Source organism: Grammomys surdaster, unplaced genomic scaffold (assembly GCF_004785775.1).
Source record: "Grammomys surdaster isolate TR1022 unplaced genomic scaffold, NIH_TR_1.0 172, whole genome shotgun sequence".
In the NCBI taxonomy this organism is placed as follows: domain Eukaryota; kingdom Metazoa; phylum Chordata; class Mammalia; order Rodentia; family Muridae; genus Grammomys; species Grammomys surdaster.
The window spans coordinates 2,503,709-2,522,800 of NW_021604620.1; the positions used below are offsets into that span (position 1 = coordinate 2,503,709).

Sequence of the window (19,092 nt, forward strand, 5' to 3'; positions counted from 1 at the left end):
TTATGGTTTTCTGTACAATATTCAAGAAAACTACAAAATCACCAAGGATAAAATAGGAGCTTAAGGCTCATGACCCCTAGGTACGCTATAAACAGGTTCCATTATTAATGTCTATCCCAAGCAGACTGCACTACAGCTAACATAATGAGTACTTACAATCAACAGGGAATGGATAAAGACACAGAAAGGACTCCTAGGTATGACTGTATTTTCAATTCATGCAAAGGCGTTTTTCAACATCTAATGAAGTTAGAAACCCCACACTACTGACCAATGTTTAGGTAGAGGGAACATACTGATCTTTTCCTGTTTTCTGAGAAACTGTTCACTCTAGAGCCCAGACTGGCACCCCTGTCTTGCTCACTCTCCTGAGTTGGGACTACATCTGGATTCTGTCACTCTTCCCAAGCTAAAGCAGGTAAGCTCAAGTTGGATCCTTGCTTCAGGGTCCACAGTACAAAGTGATACTTTAGGTGTCAAGGGATGGGATCACTACCTCAAGAACCTTCTACCCTAAGTGAAAAGCACTATTGTGCAATGGGCACAGAAACTTTCCATCTTTAATCAACAATGATGCCCGTTCGTTCCTGTGTGGACAAAGGGGGTGTGGCCTCGCTTTGCTCACCTTGAATAGTGCTGCTGTTTCCAGCCCTCAGGCCCACTGCAGCTTTGCAGAGGGGAACTTGAACCCTGCCTCTATCTAGCTCCTCATGTGACCAACACAGACAGGCCTGGAGACCAGGTGGTGCCACTACTATATACAGGCTGCACACCCAGTCACTGCCTATGCTTCCTCCTTAGTGGTGTACAACCCAAACACTTACCATCTTGCCTGGTATATACAGCTGACCTGGTTATGTGGAACACAATATATAATAACTTTATGGGGGAAAAGCTCATGTTCTAAACGCAATATCTCCACATGTTAAGAGTCCTGCCTAACAAAGCACCCTACTCAGTGCATGAAAACCATCCCTGCTCCTTACAGCACCCCTGTAGGATGGGGGACAAATGTCAGCTAAAAGGCAGGGTGAAAACACAATGAAAGAGAGGAGACAGTTTTAAGCAGCAACATGCAGTTCAAAGAAATTTTGCAAAATTCTAAGCAAGAATTCTAAGCATTATTCACCAAAACAGTAACACCCTGACAAGTCCCCCAAGAAGTGGAGTGGGGCCTTGCCCCAAAGGAAACTTTTCCTCGAGACTTCAGAAGTCCAGGGCTACTTGGTCCCTTCCACGCACACCTGCCAATCTCTTAAGGGACCAATCATATAATTCATATAACTGTCACTGAGGGAGATTCTTCAATATCAAAAGAAAAAGCTCAAAAAAAGCGAACTCAGCAAGGGCAGACAGTGAGTGCTTTTACAATGGGGTAAGGGATGCCACAAATAATTTAACCTGGTATTCCCACAAAACTTAGAACCAAAAACTGTAAGTTAAATAAATATCAACCAGAGTTGCAAAATACTCCTGAAACACCGCTGAGAAAGACCTCAGACATTTTATGAGATGAAAATGGTGATGGATCCAGGAACCAAATCAAGGTTTCAGAAAACCCACAGCGGTATGAGGAGAGCCTGCCTAAGTGCTCAGTCGGATGCCAGTGCCCATTGGCTACACAGTGTTTCATCTTGTGACAAGGAGCATGTGGGGCTCACAGCTTCTCTTGCATCTCCTTACGCAGTCTAAGGAATCTGTATACAAATTTATCTTTGGGTTTTTTCTTCTTGCTCTCTAAATGAATGTTTTACTTTTCTAGTTACCTATGAGCTCAAAGATCACCTGACTTTCATCTATCTATACATGCCTCTTGTAGAACTAGTATAGATTTACATGAAGATAATTTTCCAAGTTCCCATCAGGATAAAATTACCCTATTTATCTTGTAAGAATTCTGAATTACTAACTATGGATAAGATCACTGCATAAAGCACATACATTATAAAACCACATGCCAAAATTCACTTTAAAAAAAAATGTAGAGGAAAACAAATCCAATTATTTAAAGAAAACCCTGCTCTAATTCTGGAATGTCATAACCTTTGGATTTATCTCCAGGATTTAAAAACCTTTACTAAATGTGTAAATCTGAAAGCAGAGACCCCTGCTGTGAGCTACAGTTCTGCAGTTTCCCCCTTACTTTCTTCAGGTGTGTAGTCTTCTAGAAGTGACCCTGCTCTTCCAAAGCACACAGAATAAAATGTCCTTACTGTAGTACCCTGATAAATTTTAGGCACACAAATGGCTGAGAAACAGGAAGTAGACTGGCTATCCCCCTAATGACCACCCCACCCACCCCACCCCACCCTCACCATAGTGACAGTTCGAGTACAGTGTTTTTCTTTGGTCAGTTCTATAACATCAATCCTGCAGTTAATGACACTTTGGTATTATATAAAATTTACCACTAAAGTATTTTTTTCAAATAATAATCATGCATGTCAACCGTTATAAACTATGAATGCCAGTGCTACAGTGAATGACCACAGAAGAACTGAGTCTTGCCTCCTATTCTTGAATTCCTCATGTGCTTCTTCTAATACAAGAACATGATAAACATCTTAACATAGAAATTAAATTATTAAATTTTCTTAACTAATTCTAATGACAGAAATGCTAGCAGCACTGTGGGTTTTAAAGGATAAAAAAGAACATTTAAGCTGTGATTAACAACACTGACTAATAATCAGCAAGGCTCCAAAAACTGACAGAATTGAGTTAATCCCAAGTCCACAGAAGGCACCATACAAGCCATCCATTTCCCAAGGCCTTGTTGACAACGATCAACTGTGATCCCAGCCCACTTTACCAGCCGTCCCTGCCTACTACCCACACAGCCCGCCACTTCCCAGTACCCACCCCCACCCTGCAAGTGCTTCTTCTGCCTGGTTGAAACCTAAACACTTGTTCTGTCTTGTCTGTCAGATTTTTAATACAGCACTTTTTATGAAGCACACATATGCACTATACTTAAGTTCTTTGAATATACATATTTAGGACAAGTGTTCACATACTTCAATTTTACAATTATAACTTTGCATTTATTGTCAGCCTCACCAAATGAGTACTCAAGATAGTACCAACCCTTCCGAGTATAAACAAATGTTAAGATGATCCTTTATGAACATCACCAAGAACATTAAAAAAAAAAAAAAGCAAACATGGGCTGGCAAGATGGCTTAATGGGTAAAGGCACTTGGTACCAAGCCTGGCAACCTGAGTTCCATCTCTAGGACCCAGGAAAGGACCAACTTCTAAGTTGTCCTCTGATGTCCATGACATGTGTACAGGTGTGTGCGTGCGCATACACACTCACACACACACACAAGAAAAAATACAACAAAATACATCCTTTTTAAAAGAGACACTAGCACAGGATGAAGCTAGCAAGCATTTCAGCATGGGAGGTAGGGCCCCTATAGCCCTAGCCCAGAGCTGAGGAGCTGGAATGCTCAGGGAGGGAGAGTGGGGTTTCTTAAAGGATATGGGCTCCAGTAGTAGGTCAACCATGTTCCAATGGATGGTCTCACACCCATGAGCTTATGGGTGCCATTAACTGGAACCCGTGTGTCATTAACAAAACAAACAACAAACATGAAATCTGGAGTTTTCTGAGGTGATAGGTAGGCCTGAGAGGAGTGAAGAGAAAGACTGCAGGTGAACAGGCTCAAAGTACATTATAGACACGTAGGAAATTCTCAACAACTAATAAAAGTCACTTAAGCATCTTTTCCCTCCAGCACAATGCTCGATATCATGTGACCCAGCCACGCTGTCACAGACACACAACAACAGGTGTCAAACCAGCTGCTTCAGTGAGGGCAGCGCCAACTCTTTAGCAGGCTTTAGGTTTTATTTTAAAAATCAGATACGGTAAAACGGTATCACCTATAAAATGCTTATTAATCTGTGATGAGTACAAGGGTATTTTGGTGCAGTATTTATACCTTACATAGAACTACACAAACAAAAAATAGATATTAGCACTTCAAATAAATATCAAAGTGCAATGTTATTTTGAAACTTAAAAATCTCTGTACTTCTTTCTACACCTTTACAATTATTAAAATGGAGTCATCCTGAGAAGAAAAACTAGTTCTCTCAACAAGTAACTGCATGGTTAAGGTGAACAACACCTAACTATCAAGGTGCTTGCCCACCAAGCGTGTTTTGTAACTTAATAAGGCTTCAATATAATAACTTTAAAAGTAGCCATTACAACTATATACAAAAAACTATTGGAATCCATTCATAACAGTATCAAGAGAAAGAAAACACAAAGGGGAAGTCTTGCTTTCTAATTAGAAAGGGGTCATGTCAGATGGGGGTGCCAGCTCTGGAATAGAGTTAGTTCGATGTACTCAATGAAATTCTAGACTGATTTCTTTATTTAAGTAAAACCACTTTATTCAGTTGATTTAGAGAAGCCACTCCAACATTTGTTCCACCTGCTCTATGAGCCTCCCTAAGCTCCCTCAGTGTTGGCATGGCTACGATTCATGAAGGTAAGACTTCCTTAGGCTTAACATGTTCATATTTCTGAGGCACTGAATATTCTCATTTTTCCACAAAAGCAGACAGAAATGGAAAGCAAATCTTCCAGCCACCCAGAAAGAGCTAGAAGACTTGACAAAACATTCAAGAAACTGCCCTGTGATGCTAAAAACTGTCTTCAACCTATTCCTCTCTACAGTAAACCCACACCTACATTCCGTCAGACACCATTAAAAATTAGAAATCAAACTAATGTAGTCATTCAGTATGTGTTAAAAATGTAGCCCATCAGAAAGCATAAAGGATGTGTGCACACCCTCATACATATATTTATATACACACACACCTACCAGTTAAAATGCTAGGCAGTGCCCCACTACCTATATGCTAATTTTTAAAATAGCATACTGGAAACATGATTAATGGCAAAAATACACAGCATACAAGGAACAGGACAAAAGAATCTTTACAAAGGCACACCAGAGTACAAGAAACAATATTTCAAAGAAAAAAAATAGAAGCAAGCAATAAGAACAGTGAGCCTCACATTGAAGGCCGTTTGCCTGTCTCAGAAGACCAGTTAGAAAGGTAGAAGACAACCACAGCCAAGAGGGCTCATTAAACTGGCTAGAAGCAGAGCTAGCACTGTCTATCACTTAACACCTTGTAAGTTAAAACCTCATTTGTTAACGACAAAGGAAGCAGAGGCATTCTGCCTGTACAGTGTAACAACAACAACAAAAAAAGCTGCAAACTTCATCCACAGGACTGAAAAATAATCTATATGTTAATATTCACCCAGTGGACAAACTAAGTACTTTTTGTTACTGGTATTACAATATCAAAGAATAAAATCAAGTCAAGGCCGTATAGCTAAAAAAAAGCCTCTATTTCTTCATTAAGAATGTTCTTCCCTTCCCCCAACTCTTCCCCACACAACAAGAGAAGGGAGAATGAGCTTTGAAGTGCATGCATCTTAGAAACAAGGAGCCACCATAGTTGAGATGTCAAGGAGGCTCCCCAAGGCAGCATCAGCCAGATGGTCAAAGTCAGAGCAAAGTACTCTGGCAGTGGACAAGCACAAAGCGTATGGAATAGTAGCGTGACTTTTGAGTCAGAATTTCCCAAGCTCTCTAGGAACTGGAGCCTAGCTGAGCCTCCACCCCAGAGTTCACATGCAAGATGGAGAGGCTGTAAGAAGAAAAGACAGCAGGTTGACCAGGAAAGTGGTTACTATAGCCAGTCAGACAAGCTTCCCCCCTGCAAGTTTTCAACATTATCAAGAATGCAAACACATAGTTTTACATACAACCTGCAGAACCAATACAGACAAACTGAAACAGTGTCCTGTGTACAGAGTAACTATAATCAAAACAAGATAAATGTTCAAGAATAAACTCTTGTATTGGACATCTTATTCTATGTCAGCCAAACACTGAGACAGCATTAAACACCTAAAAGCTAAGTGACCACATGGCCTCTGTGCAGATGCAGAAGCCAACTACTATCTTGGTTCAAAAGGCAAAACTGCTAAAACATAAAGTAAAAGTTATAGTCTCTCTTGGGGGCGGGGGGGAGATCACTGGTTTTCTTAAAGCCAGCTCTTATTGATGTAACAAAGTCTTGAACTCTGAGTTTCCCAACTAATGAACTATGCTTCAGTTCAAATCCTGATCTGTGTCTGTAGCCTAAATAAGGTGCCCAGCCTTGTCAATTCAAGCCTACTTCCTTCTCCAGAGTTATTGCTAAGTCAGAAGTTCAGATAAAGAAATCCTACCCAAGTCTCCGTTCTCTACAGTATCTGCAGTCATACCCACGGCCCAGTGTTTCTCCCTGCGGCACCACTTCACACTCCACTGTGGCTCTACCATGACCAGGAAAAGGAAAACTGCATTTCAAGATAATCTTTACATCCAGAACATCGGCAGTTAATAGCAGGACTCCAGAGTTTTACTTTCCCTCCCTTATGAAAAAAATCTTCATCTGTACTTGTTACAAGTTTCTCTTCCCCAAACAAACCAGAACTCTGGCTTTCAAAACTTCAAGACACATACTCAGGGCACTGAAACGTCACCTTCAGTTTCTAAAGTCTACAAAGTGTTCAGCATATATTAAACTCGACTATTTGATGGACTAACATGCTTATCAGAAAATAAAATGCTGTGCTCTGTAAAGTACAGATAACACCATACTAGGGAGGTGGCTATGCACCCAAAGAACTTCATTTCTCACCGTCACTTCCTGTGTGTCCAACACAGCTCTGACCTCACAAAACAGCAACAAGCAGGAGCCAACCCAACACTGTTTCACACTTGCACTGAGGTCAGTGGAAGGTGAATTTTTTTTTTTTTTGATTAAACAGAGTAAGCCACAAGAGGAAGAAAGGAAGGGTTTTTAAGTGGGTTAACAGGTCACTAAGAAGGTCATCTCTTAGTTGTTTTCATGTGAACCTTCAAAAACAGGTTATGTGAACATAAAACTGGACAAAATGACCTAGGAAAGCCACAGTTTTATTTGGGAAAAAGTATTTCAGGCTATCAAGTATATAATAAATCATAACTCAGGTTCAATATATGTAAGACTTTTAAACCCTTTAAAGACCGCGAAGATCTGCAGCGTGCTCAGGTGTCCCCACATGCTAGTTGATCATGTGCTTGCTAGCCGGGAACTGCCAGCCAGGAAGAGATGATACAGGACCCTGGCGTGGCACTTTTAGTGTCACATGGTGCTGTTAACCCCTAAAGGGCAGTAAAGACAAACAAACCATCAGAGCCCAAACTTCATAAGCAACATTAGGTAGTAGTAATACCCAAGGTTAAAAAGCACACAAAGGACCCAAAAAAGGAACTCGGACGCGCTGGCACGCGACTCCAGGCAGCAGCTGCTCCTTAAGGCAGGACTCACTCTCTTTACCCACTTGTCCCAGCACCCACATCAAGTTGAACTGACATGGCACTGTCTAGTAGGTTTCCAGAACAGCAAGCCTTACAGCTCTCAAGTTCCCTGAGATTTAGGGTATTTCAGAAACAGAAGATTTTACTGAGAATGTGACTGCATTTTATTACTTTGATACAAAGAACAGCCCCTCATCTTTGTCGTATTTTGAGCTCCAAAGCACGGTGAGTCAGTTATCTAGAGCCGCACGTCAACACCCCACTGGCACTTTGTCAATCTTGTAATCTAAAAGGGACAACAGTTAAGACACTGGGACCAGAAGGGTTCAGGAAAAGAGGCACCGTGAAGGAGCAGAGCAGAACCATGCAGGACAACTTAATACCATGTGCAAGGCCCATACACATTAACAGGCTCTGTTATGCATTAAAAACCACACTTTGAGCTCAGTGGTTTAATCTGAAGAGATGGGCGGAATGTAACAAAATGGCACTGAAAGCCCAATCACTGACGTTCTCCAGTCTGCAGTGGGAAGTGGGTTGGTTGCTGAAAATTGGAGTCTTATTTTTCTTCTCTTAGACAGGGTCTCACTGTGTGACCTGAACTTGCTACACTGCCTGGCCTGCTGCCTCTGCCCTCCTTGTGCTGGTTCTCAGCACTGGTGACAGGACTGCTTATCCTTGCTATAATTCACAAGTCTGTAAGAAAGGGGACACCAGTCAAGCAGGCACAACAGCAGGTCAGATGCTCACAGCAGCTCAGACCTGGGCAGTAACACTAGGCACTAATGCAGCTTGTAGGGGCAATACCTTGGAATCAGTGACAAAACTGAGTGTAGGTAAGAAAAAACGTCTCAGAGGGATAAAAAGTTGCTCCAGCAACAAGGTCTGGTAGGGAAATGGTGCCCATCTACAGTCAGGCTATCTGGGGGGGCAGCTATCACTTATCAGTGGCTATGGACATTCAAGCTTAATTTTTAAGATTTTAGTTTTTCAGTGATGCAGCTACACTCTAAGTGTCTACCAGCCACACACCGGTGGCTAAAGCTCAATCATAAGACAACATAAACACTGTCCCTAGCACCACAGATCATGGGTCTAAGCAGGAGAGGAGGCAGTGTGAAGTGGAGGGCACTCAACAGTGTGAGGCAGTCGTAGACCGCATTGTCAGGAGCATTAGCTGAAAGCAAACGAGGGGCAAGGATCTGAATGTACCTGTCCAGTCCAGATTCCAGGGAACAGGAGGGTTTGTGAGGGGAAAGACAGCAAAACACACTGCTTTACAGGCTGTTTTCAAACAAGTAAGAGAGGATGGGTTGGTACTTTTTTCAAATCAGGGTAAACAGGCGACAATGGGAAGGAATGACATGAGCCTATAGTAGTACTTCCTCAGTCTGAAGGAGAGCCAGGGTAGACATGACGGAGATCATGCTACTGGTGCAGTCGATGTTCCACCTCTGGCTACAGCGCTGAATCCATTTAAGGGGAACAAAAACAAACTATAAGGCCTTGGCAGCCAGAAAGCCCCACACTAAGATGGTATAGCTATGGCAAGAAAACGATGGGTATATCTGAGAGAAAATTGGGTAAGACTTGCAGGGAATTTGGACATGTTATGAGAGGAGAGAGAACAGCCAGTTACAGCAGTGTTAGTTGGGAATGGAAGCAGACAGAGTCAGTTTTCAACTCACTGCTTGAGGTGTCCATTAGCAATGTACTATGATGAAAAACCAAGAATTTACAGGAGAGAAATCAAGGCTAGGGTACATATGCAAATCAAAGTATCTATTTAAAGCTGGATCATGAATAGGAACCAAACAGGAAGGGTCATTCACCTCAGCCACTCCCACATAGGTCAGAGATAAAGGAAAAGGTGTAAAAAGCTTACCTACCCAGTTATGGTAAACTCTCCAGTCAAGTTCCAAGCAATTGTAGCAACTGGGCTGATGCTACAGTAACTGAAAGGGGTCCTAAAATATGTAACATGGTAGCCACTGATACAAGTTGGGAATGGGGGGGGGGAGATTTAAAAATCATTAGTGCTATAAGTTATAGCATGTCCATATGCAGACAGCAAGAGCCAGGCAGGTCTCAGAGAAGCACCAAAGAGCAGAAGAAAGAAGGATGAGCAATGGCGCTCTTGTTCTGGCCACATCCACAACGATCACCCGTCCAAGGGAGTTCTTCCAATTCAATATTCTTAGCAATGACAAAGCAAGAACAAAGGTGAGAGGGGATGGAAGAAGTGGTGTGGGTCAGAGGGGAAGAGTGAAGTAAAGGAGCAGCGGCAGCGCTGGGCATGAAGTCACAAGGAACAGGCTATGGGGTTCAGAGACTGAGGAGCAGGGAAGCCTGCGGCAAGACCATACAGAGGATTGGGAGGCTGGGTGCTTGGAATGAGGTGAGGTGAGGAGAGCAAAGTTCTGAGTATGTGGCAATGGGACTACGGGGCTGAACTGAGGGAGAAAACAGAATTACTAGAGGAATCAAGGAAGTAAGAGATCAAAATCCCAAACACAACACCATAAACAACTTTTTGTCAGAACATAAAACAAAATGTCATCACAAAGTTGTGCTGGGGACAGGGTAGCTGAACTACACAGTAAAAACAACACCACGAGTCATTTACATTCTGGAGTCACCCAATGGAGCCCATACTACCAGGAAACAATTCATAGGCGAGACCACAGGAGTCAACACAGTTCTAAATGTGTATTACAAGGAATTATGACTGGCCTTAAGGAGACAAAGGTAGTGAGACAGGTGCTGACCAAGTGTTCCAGGCAGAAACCTGAAATATAGACCATCAGCAGGATGACGTAGAATTTGAAGGTATCAACATAAAAGTTTGGAGTCTGACACAGAATGATCGATCCCAAGTCACAAGACCCTTGGGTCCAGTGGCCAAAAGTATGTAAGAGGGCACACCTCAAGTAAAAGCCACAAGGAAGTGCTACAGACACCTTGATTGGCTTGCTGGTGACCAGATCCAGCCATGAGTTGCAAAAGTTGGAAGTAGGTGATCCCTGCCCAGGCCAGAAAGCAATATGCCCCTTACTGTCAAAATGGACCCTTGATGCAATGGATCATCAATCAGGTCATGGGTTCCAGCTGTGCCTCCAGTTGAGGAGAAAAAGGTAGGTAATCAGTCATAGAACTTTCAGAGAAATTTCAGAGGAAATATGAACTGTGACAGAATGGCAATTAAGGAAAACCCAAGTCCTTCAGCATACGGGCAGAGCACTCTCCAAGCACCCCCTCAGAAGACCAATTTTCTTCTGTGAAGTGATGACAGCACCCCTACTCAGTCAGCCTCCATGGTGGTAGGCAAGATTGCCTCCAGCATTAACACCGCCGTTTTTCGCCCTCCGGAGTGTCTGCAGCTCTTCTGGTATTCCTAAATTTCAACTGCAATTTCCTAGACAAGAACAGTATCAGACAAGGTCCAGAACTTTAGGACCCAGGAAATGTAACACTACAACTCTAGATAATAAAGGCCTCTAGCAGATAGTTATCAGACATGGAGTCACAAACTGGCTGAGTAAAAACCTAAAATACACTCCTGCCACGGTGGATCTCCTTCCTCTCTTCTCTTGTTCCCAAGTCCAGGATATTCTCAAGTCCCACCTCTGTGGCCCTACCCAGCCATTGGCTGCCAGCATCTTAATTTACCAATCAGAACCAACTGGGGGCAGGGTCCCTCAGTGTCTTCCATGCAGACACTGTACGCAGTTTTGGGGACCAAAATTAACATAATACAAGCAGCATTAGGTCAAACCCACTACAGTCAACAGTGTTAAAAACCATTGAAGAAACTCTGTGGTGTGTACTTGTTTAATTACAACAGTACATCCAAACCCTGAGGAAACTCACTCCTGAGCCCTTGTCACTCTAGTTCTGGAAGGGGGCACAGCTCTTCCTCACCTGCTTAATCTGTATTAAGGAAATGTTGGAAACAGTTTGCTGCTATCACCTTGTAACCAACTCTTACTCCAACCTAAATATGAAATCTTCAAACTGTACTCCCAAGGTATCTTGCAGTGAACTCCATTCCTTACGTTTTATATGACTGATGCCCACAAACATATATTCACTTATAGGTACATAGCACTCATCCCCCTTCAGCCATTGGAGAGTCTGATGCTACACATTTTTAAGTTAGCAATCAGCAGCAATCAAATCCACTGACCCCAGATAAGGTCTCTATGATGGGAGGACGTTAACATGGAATAAAGGTTACAAATCACAGCTTCTTTAAAACTATTAATGTATCTGTTCAAGATCTACTTTAAAACAGAGTATCAATGCAAAAATTGAGTTAAATCTCAACTAAAACCGGAAGAAAAAAATGAGAAGAGTTTGAGGCAGCTTCCAACAGAATCTAGATCAGTACTTCACAACCTGTGGGTCGTGACCCCTTTGATGTCCAATGACACTTCCACAGGGACCACTCAAGACCATGTGAAAACAAGTATTTACGTTACAATTCAAACCAGTAGCAAAATTACAGTATGAAAATACTTTTATGTTTGGGGTCACCACAACATGAGGAGCTATGTTAAAAGGTCACAGCATTGGGAAGGTTGAGAACCACTGCTCTTGATGGCCACAGCCTTCCTATGGCACTATATGGTAGGAAATGGAAAAGCATAGCCTTCTGAACCAATGTTCATAAACCACAACCAGGAAAATCTCTGGAATACTACAAGACCCTAGCTAGGTGCAGTGTTGCATAGTCTCAGCAACCCAGAACCTTTACAGCAGCTGCAGGAAGACACACAGGACTGTGGGATAGGTGAGTGTTCTGGGACAGATGCATAGACCCATGTGGTGCACATCGTCAGTACAGCTACAACACTGTATTCAGAAGTACTTTCGTTGTTTGTTTTGACATGGTCTCATTCTGTACTGCAGGCTGTCCTCCTACCTCAGCCCTTTGCGGTGACTTGCAGGGCAAGACACACCAGGCCAATGCACCGAATCCCGCCAAACTCTGCTATATAAACAAAGACCACTTCCACACAAACACAAACAGACCAAGAATAGTGCTCTGCTAAAATAAAACACTCACTTGACCTCCACCTCAACACTGTTCCTAAGGTTAGGATTAGCCTAATAATACACTCAGTTTAGCGGCTTCTAGTGAAACTAGGAAACAGTTTAAAGAAGCTGACAGACTATGCACACAGTCTCTGTGGGGTTTCTCCAACATTCACCTAACACACTGAGTTTAAACACTTAAGACAACATGAAGAGCTGGACCCAAGCTACTTCTCCATCAAGACCCATGGCTTCACTAGCCTTTGGTAGTTGGCTAGGTTTCCAGCACCAGGCATTTCCCTCTTGTAGAACCGGTTCTACATCCAATTAGAGAGCTGCTGGTTAACCCAAAGTATGCAATTCCACTACTACACCCTTAGGGTTTATCATGCCACACTGGTCATGGTTGTGGTTTGAAGGCATCATAGCTAGGTATGACTGTTGGTTGCCTCCCTCCTTTGGAGGCTTGTACTGTGTCTTCTGGTTCCATGAGAACTAGTAATCAGGTAGAGGGCATCCTCTGGGCCTTGGTCTAAAGTGCATGGTCTCTTCAGCAATAGGGATTTACCTTACAACTCTTGGGGGCAACCAAGGGTAATAGCAATAGGCTATTAGCTATGTTCTGGAGTCCACTGGACAGACCTGGCCAACAACTCAAAAGAGGACTTTTCCTGTGTAGTATTGGGGTTTTGTTTACCTTCAGTATTTGAAGGGAGCACTGTCAGTCCAGATGACAAAACTGGGTGTTAACTATATGTATACTTATACATATAGTTATGTATATTATAGATTTTTAGGTAGATAGTTAATAGTACAAGAGACATGCTAAAGTGGGGAGACAAACCACAAGGCCTCAAGTCTATACACAAGGAACCACAGGCAACTAAGAAATGCTGAGAGTCTTCCCTAGAGAAGAGTACAATTGGTTATCCAATATCAAATGTCAGCTCTAAAAACATACAAACCAAAAAGGTTGTAGTTAATAAGAGTGTGTGTGTGTGTGTACACATGTGCACATAACAACGATTTACAAAGAGGCCATGACTTTGAATGAGAGCAAGGGTATATGAGAGGGTTTGGAGGACAGGAAGGGGAAATGATACAATTATTTAAAAAAAAAAAAGAGAGAGATGTAATCTTTAAAAAGTCACACTCAAATGTGACAATGCTCCCTTAAAGAAAGAAATTTGTATTCATGTTTCCATGAGTTCTGAAGGCTAAACAGATCGCCAACTGTCTCTACACTATTTGATTTTGGCCTGTTTCTGAAAAAGCAGAATCCAAAAACAAAATCTAAACTCTCAAGAATCCTTTCATAAACCAACCATTTCACTTCAAAAACTTATTCAGAATATGCTTCACTCTATTAACCTGGCTGATCTGAAACAGTCTTTTCAGAAGCAACTGAACGTTACCTACCACAGGGGTAGAAAGGAAGGTCTGTAAGAATGAAAGCAATGAGTGTGGCAGACAACCTTCCTGCCACCAGTACTGCTTGGTTCACCAGAGGGAATGACACTTGTATTTACAGCGACAGATCTTCATTAGGAATGTAAGAATTTCACCTCTATACGTCATCCTTTACTCTGAGGCGCCTGAGCATTTGGTGTCTCATTCTGTTAGCATATGTGCCTTTGACCACCTGTTCTCTTACAGAGGCAGCTACCCTTCCATGCCAGTCTTTTAACTGGGAGTACTTTACAACTGGTTCTCCTTACAGAGTCATCAGGATCCATTCCACACAAACTTGCGGAGAAAAGAAAAGTGACCTTTGTTCTGTCCACCGGAGGGCGCTCGACATGACTAGAGCACTGCTGTCTCAATTGAACCTGGGAAATGTGTCTTAAAAGAGACACAACTAAGTTCAAACCAGTGCTAGCAGGACTACCTACTTCCTTTAAAAAGCCTTTGACCGCTTGGAAGATTAGATGCTTTCTTCCAGAGTTCTACCCAGCAGAGAAATCAGGGTTCCTAGCCAAGGGATGCTCAGTCTTGCATTAAATACAAAGGAAGCTTTCTTAGGTAAACACAGTACACTTCTCCCTAGTGTAAAGAAGTTCTGATTCACTTTGAATTGACACAAATCACTTTTCTTTGTGTAACACTTGTGATTCACACCTTGGGTGGTGGTGCTGAACAGCACCCCCTCAGGGCTGCCTCCCTGGGCCTGAGCCCTGAAGCAGCAAGCGAGCGAGCCACTCATCTCTCACTCTCCGGCTCATCTCTCACTCTCCGGCTCATCTCTCACTCTCCGCTGCAATCAGTGAGACTGTTATAAATAACAAAGGAGTTGACAGGAGCCACAAACAACAACAACAACAAGTTAAAATGTTTGTACCTTTGCAATGTTTTTACAAGTTTGTGAACACTGTATCAGGAGTTTGTCCCTCAGGTATGCTTCTGACCAAGGACACTAAAAATTTACCTCTAGGTGATGGGCAGAGGCCACCACCTCACCTCAAGCACTGGTATTTCATTTGACTCGATCTACTTTTACTGTCCACTTCCTGCTTAGAAGTCTGGCAAACAGATGTTTACGATCTGTAAACATCCCACTCCACCCCCCACCTGCAGTGTGGACATGCTCTCCTTCATGCTCTGCCCTGCATTTATTTGCAAAAGGGCTCCACCAGTTCTTCTGAGCACCCATTTCAAAATACACTCCAGACTATTAAAGTTGCTTCTCATCCTCCCCTTGGCGGTGGCATTCTGAAACTAGCGCTAAGGCTTCACTCACAATTTCTATTCTCATTGTCCCTAAAGCAGAAGATACATCCCTTCAAGCTGCAGACATCTGATACCCAATATACAGTCTCTAAACTAGTGCTCTCAATCTAGGGGTCCAACAACCCTTTCACGACCATAGGAAAAGAGACATTTACATTATGGTTCATAACAGTAACAAAGTTAGTTATGAAATAGCAAGGAAATAACATGGTTGGGGTCACCATAACAGTTGAGAAACTATCTTAACGGTTCGCAGCATCAGGAAGGCCGAGAACCGCTTCTTTAGACTACCTCCGAGAAATGATCAGATGACAGTTGGACTCTTTCTTCACACCTGCATTTGATTAAATGCTTCCCTGGTTGAGGCTGGTCTTTTTGCAGACCGAGAGGCCCAGGATTCTGTCCCAGGCAAGATAAGCTTTTCAGATAGCCTGCTGCCTCAAGGACTTCAGCCTGGGAGGGTTTGTTGTAGAGAAAGATCTGCAATTTTCCAACTTCCCTGCCACCACTTAAAGGCCTCGTCTAGACTTGGCCTTCAGGACAAAGGTTAGGTCACAGAATGAGACGATCCCCTGAACCGTCATCAATGTTGTCTGCTGTGAAAGGGAGTTCTTGGAGAAACTTCTTTTTAATTCAGAGATTTCTCAATGTTTAATGTGAAAGTGAACTAAATGTAACAGTGGGCCTTAACTCAAATAAAGTTTGAGCCCGACATACAAAAATCGAAATACAAAGACCACAAGCTTAAGCAGCATTAAATCAGAACCAAGAGCAAGTTCTTTCCCGGGACGAGGAAAGTCTGCACCGAGATTCTCCGCAAGCCTCAAGTAAATAAGCGAAATGGCTTCCTAAACCCCAGACAAAACGCTTCACAACTTGGCCATGTGAAAAACATGAGGCAGACTTTATCAAAGGCAAAGCTGCCGTCTCTTGAGCTTGCTGTCTGGTCTAAGCCACCATTATTCATGGCACAAAGCTCTCGTTTCACTAAAACCACTCCTCGATTTCCTCTCGCCGACCTCCGCATACCAGCAGCCCAGCCGCTCTCCATTCAGAGCTCAGGCCCGGGGAGGGGGGGTGCGGGGGGCGCGGGGGAGGGGAGCCCACAGATGTCTGGAGACCCAAGCCCGAGACAAAGCTGCCCCGCAGCCAGCGGGCTCACCGGAGCGGGCCTGGGGTACTGAACTTGGGAGCGTCGGTTTCAAGTCCGGTCCCCCAAACAACACTCAGAACAAGTCGCCAGGCTCCCACGCCCTGGCGGTCCGCGCTCCGGCCACTCCATCTCGCCCAGAAGCAAACAGGCTGGGGAGAAACACTTGGAGCGGACCCCACACTTACTGGCTAAGGGGAAGTCCCCTCCCCCAAGCCCAGGTTTCGGATCCCGCGCACACACCCCCACCAAGAGTGGCCGGTGACCCGTCCACGGTCCCAAATTCCCGCCAGGACTTCGGCCTCGCAGCCACCGACCCCACGCGAGTCCAGGACGCCACCTCCGAGAGCATGCTCCTGACTCATCCCGCCCGCTGCATCCAAGTTTGGCGACTCCAGGGTTTAAAGTTGTTTAGATTCAAACTCACTCTCAGGTCGTTGCAAGGGAAAAAAAAATTATCCGTGCGTGCTCCACGAGGGACAGAGGGGACGCGCGCCAGGTCCCGCGTCCCCCGGCTCCGCGGGCCACGGAGGCGGGGCCCCCACCCACCCCGCCCCCGCCGCGGCCCCAGCCGGGACCCGAACCGCGGTCCCCACCCCCCACGGCGGCCAGCCGTCCATCCGGGCTCCCGGCGCGCGCCCGCCCGGTCCCAGCCCCAGCCTGCGCGCCCCCGCGGCCTCCCGCCGCCACCCGGCCCGCGAAGTTTCCCGCTGGCTCGGCGCGAGCCGGCCCGCCGTGGCGCCGCACCTCGGGGCTGCGCGCTGCTCCTTCGGGGCCGCCCGCTCGGCCTCGGCCTCCTGCACTGACGGCTCGGCGCCCACCGTGCTCCGTCTCCGCCTCCCCGGGCCGCGGGCTACACAGGACACGAGCTGACGCGGCCGCCACCGAGCGAGGGCTTAAGATGGCGCCGCACAAGGAGCGATTTATAAGCGGCGCGGCACCGTGTATCCTGCCGCCGCCGCTCCGCGCGGAGCGTTCCGCCGCGCGAGGACGAGGGGCGGGGCGCGGGCGGGCCGCGGAAAGTAGTCCCCGCCGGCCCGAGCCGCTCTGCGCGTGCGCCGCCGGGAGGGGCCGGACCGGGGCGTGGCGTCCCGACGCCGCTCCAGTGGAAACTAAAGGGATCCAGTGCGGGCCGCCTCTGCGGGCCGGGTGGAGCGCGGCCACGGATGGCGCAGGTTCGAGGCTGTAGTCACCGGTTCTCCGGCCGCCACACCCCTGAACCACCATTGGACCCCATCACACTTCACCGCTCGCGGGAGTGTCCCGCTCCCCTTCCTGCTGTGCCTCTGGAATCCGGACAGGGAACTTGGGGCCCACCCACCTTTCCTCCCCACCCCAGGTGGCCGTGGAGTCCCCAGGAGTGTCATCTAACTATAACAAGAGATTCAGCTCCACCGCTCGGTTCACCAGCGTGATTCGTAGAAACCCCATCTTACCCGGACCCACTGGGTCAGTGTCCACCGAACCAGGCATGTGAACGTTTTCCAGGGACTGCAATTTTTACTATATTGTTTGAGAAACTCGAGTGTATTGCTGAGAGGACCTGTGGGTAACCTCTTAAAATTTTCAAAACTAATTTTGTATCCTTCGAGAGCATTTTTTTTTTCTGAATCATGACAATAGGCTGAAGTTGGATCTTCTCTTGGAAATGGCCCCATTGTTGTCCTCCACGATTGGCACTTGTCAAAACTGGAGCAGTTGGGGTGAATTGGCTGTCTCCAGACTATTATTGTGAGCTCACGTCTCTTCCCAAACAATGGCAACAGCGAAAGTTGCCCCATTGCCTTCTTTCATCCCTGCGCTGTAATTAACGCAAGTAAACAATAGGCCCTTCTGTGCAGGTACTGGCAGGAAGCCTGCCCATCCACTGAGGCAGGGCCGGTGCTGTAGGGCCAGCTTATTTTTTTAAATGACTCAATTTTCTATCTTAAAGACACATCACTGTAACTGCGAACCACCACAGTCCCTAGGAGCTGCTCAGTGCGGGCCTTTGTCTAGACCTTTCCCCTCTCCAGCTCTGCTAGGATTTCTGGAGAATAAACTCTGCTGCTGGCTGGGGCTGGCTTGGCCTGCCATAACACAGAGAGATGGGGCAGGAAAAGGTATTTTCCCAAAGCTCTACCAGTGGTGGTTGCAGCTACCAACCCCTCATTTTAATTGTCACGTGTAGAGTTAAAGAATATTTGCTCGACTCGATTAAGGTCCTCCTTTTAAAATTAGATAGCTGATTTCACCTCTGTCAGGGGTTTCCTTCCTTCCTTCCTTCCTTCTTTCCTATTTTCTTTTCTTTTTTTTTCTTTTCTTTTTTTTTTTTGACACTTGCTTCTTTTTCTGTGTCCCAATTTTGATTTAAAAAAAAAAAGGCATGCTATTAAAACCCCGTTAAGAAATGTCTGCACCACTGAGAGATCTAAAAGATAAAGACACCCTTATATTTATATTTCTCTAGCCAGATGCCAAAATAAAGCATATAATTCCGGCATTTTAATCCCAGCTTAGAATTAGAAGACTCAATCCCTATTGATAATTCACAGAGAATATGTTTCAGAGAAAAGGCAGATTTTACCACAATGCAAACACTCCTTTTCCTATCAAGTGTAACTCGGCAGGAGACATTACCAGGTGACTAGCCTTGAAACCAGTGAGCTGAATTTTACACTTTCTCCAGATTTCTGTTCACGTCTCTCCTGAAACAAAACTATTCCATATTTTTGTCACCAAAACAGATGACAATTTCTGTGAAATTAAAACAAATGACTGACATTATACCAGAAAGAAAAACATCAA

The 19,092-nt window shown here is 45.0% G+C and overlaps 1 protein-coding gene across 1 annotated transcript in view; it reads right to left on the reverse strand.

Moving 5' to 3' along the window:
• Positions 1-17,291, reverse strand: part of Ctnnb1 (catenin beta 1) — a 28,609-nt gene extending 11,318 nt beyond the window's left edge. The window contains exon 1 of the mRNA XM_028767299.1: positions 17,053-17,291. The gene's annotated coding sequence lies outside the window, so the exon portion shown is untranslated. The remainder of the gene's footprint in view (positions 1-17,052) is intronic.
• Between the last annotated feature and the right edge of the window lie 1,801 nt (positions 17,292-19,092).